At 44.9% G+C, this 2,386-nt stretch overlaps 1 long non-coding RNA gene across 1 annotated transcript in view; it reads right to left on the reverse strand.

The window, feature by feature from the left end:
* Positions 1-294: 294 nt before the first annotated feature.
* The window catches only part of LOC101863849, a 3,339-nt gene continuing 1,247 nt past the window's right edge, over positions 295-2,386 (reverse strand). The window contains exon 2 of the long non-coding RNA XR_221005.3: positions 295-2,098. This is a non-coding gene — a long non-coding RNA (uncharacterized LOC101863849). The remainder of the gene's footprint in view (positions 2,099-2,386) is intronic.

Genomic DNA, 2,386 nt, shown 5'->3' on the forward strand with positions numbered 1-2,386 from the left:
TTGGTGGTGGTGGTGGTGGCTTTGCTGTGTTGTGGTTGCACGCCAAACTCCAAAGTTCACAGCTCGTGTGATCTCAAGTGCTCCAAAGTGTGAAGGAGAGACACCAGGGAATGTGAATGGTCTCTTGAACACCGCGCGAGAGTGAGCGGGCTGACAAACAGACGAACAGAGGAGCAGACGAACAGACTGTCAAGCTGGGAATATCCAAAATGATTGTGTCCCTTGATTTGTAAATCCAAGACAATGTTCGAACGTTGTTTTGATTGATCTTCCAGCTTTTGGTGGGGTTGTTTTTTTTTGGTTAGGATGCGCGTTCAAAAATGTTCTTTTATGTCGATGATTCAATTTTCTACTAGATACTCAGATGAGAAATAATTGTTGAGAGTTGAGATCAGGGCTGTATAGACCTACAGCCTTGTTGACACAGCTGCGCTGGTATGGTGGTAGAAAAATATCTCCGTGTTGCACTCTGGACTTTCCGATGTAGCCTGAGCCAATCGTATCTCAACTCCTTCCGTCAGCTTGGTCGGGGTGATAATGATGGTGGTGGTATGAAAAGAAGCTAGGAAATGTAGAGGTTGTTGCTTTTTCCTTGTTTTTGCTTTTTGCTTTTTTTTTTGCGTCGTGTTGATAAGTTCAACAGCCAGCTGATAGCAGCCGCGTGAAGAGCAGACGTATAAAATACCAGGGAGTGATAATGAAATCGGTTGAACTCGTTGGGAAGAGTTCAGAACTTGTGTGATTCACAAACAAATCACCAATTATGTTCTCAATAGTGCGTTTTGTAGTTTATTGTGACTGAAAGAGGCACAGGAGATGGATTTGGGAGTTGTGGTATCTGGAAGAAAGGTGTTGATGTTGATGGTGGTTCTAGCTCGTGTTGTCCACTGGCAGGTGAACTTGAATAAACTTCTTGTGAATACTGAGTTCTGGTGTTGTTATAAACTATTATTTATCTCACACTGCAGTAAAACAGAACAACAATAGAACAACATCAGAACACGTGACATGTGATTCACCACTTTAGGAGGAGAAAAAAACCACAAGCACAAAACAACCCAAAACAACAACCAAAACAATGCTTTCATCCAAACTTTCAGCGAAATGATTGACTCCGCCTAAGAATTCACCCTGGACTCAGAAATACACGTACAATGTACCCCCTTACACTCTTCTCAAGTCTTGAGACTTGTGTGAAAATCCCAAAATGTCTACATTGTTTACAACAAGTGAGAGGTTAATGTTTCAGCCACACAGTTCTTAAAACGTTTCGCTTCCCGAAACAATAGCACGTCTGACGTCACACAGCGATGGTTCCTTTTGCTTTTAGATATCTACAGTCCAACCTGCTCTAACAATCACCTGTGTAAGACAATCACCTGCACAAGAAGTCACTTCCAGTTTCCTCCCTGGTGTATACCTTATAGGATACTGACACTGTATAAGCCGTCCACCTTTCTTGAAGACGTGACGTCCTGCTGTCTATAAGACATCCACCTGTCTAGAAGACGTCCGCCTTTCTATAAGCCTTCAGTCAATCAGACAGACGACTCAGACAATATTGACCGTATGTTCCCACAACTCCACGTCAACGCGTGTGCACACCGCCCGTGTCACAGAGACAGGTAGATACCCGGTAGATAGCTCGAGACCGCCTTGGTCTAGACAAAGGCTGACGAAGTGTACTGGTACTTCCAACACAGTCAGGGATAGATAGAGAGATAGACAGAGACCGCCTTGATCTAGACAAAAGGCTGACGAAGTGGGACCTGTAGTTTCACCACTGTCAGCGATAAAGCGCTCTCCTATCGTCCGGGCGGCGAGATTCTGATATTGGATGGCGACGACAGACAGTCCGTGACACAGTAGGGCGAGCGTCGGAGGCTGGTACGGGCGGAACTAGTTCAAATCCTGCTACTGATTGCTGTGGCAAGTTCAAATCCTGCTGATTGCTGTGGCAAGTTCAAATCCTGCTGATCGCTGTGGCAAGTTCAAATCCTGCTGATTGCTGTGGCAAGTTCAAATCCTGCTGATTGCTGTCGCTCGCCGTTCTCAGTGATTTAGGTGGCTCGGTTCGGGCGCAGTCTGTAGTTAGTGCCTGGTGAAAAAAATGGGGAAACGGAATAGGTTTAACGCCTCTATCAAAACTATTAGGTTATAAAATTTAAGAAGCTGGTCCTCCGAGTTTAACGTCCATCTCCGAAAGGACCGAGCCAAACGCAAATTTTGCGTGAAGTGCCCTTCCCAAGGACTCAACGTTGGAGCGGGCTGACAGTGACTGGTCGAGGCTCGACAAGTGACTAGAAGAAACCTTTGCCCTCTTACACTCATAAATGGAAACAGAGAAGTCATAATATTATTATAATTAAGTGCTAAAAAAAGTAGT

Source organism: Aplysia californica, unplaced genomic scaffold (assembly GCF_000002075.1).
Source record: "Aplysia californica isolate F4 #8 unplaced genomic scaffold, AplCal3.0 scaffold00757, whole genome shotgun sequence".
Classification (NCBI taxonomy): Eukaryota; Metazoa; Mollusca; class Gastropoda; order Aplysiida; family Aplysiidae; genus Aplysia; species Aplysia californica.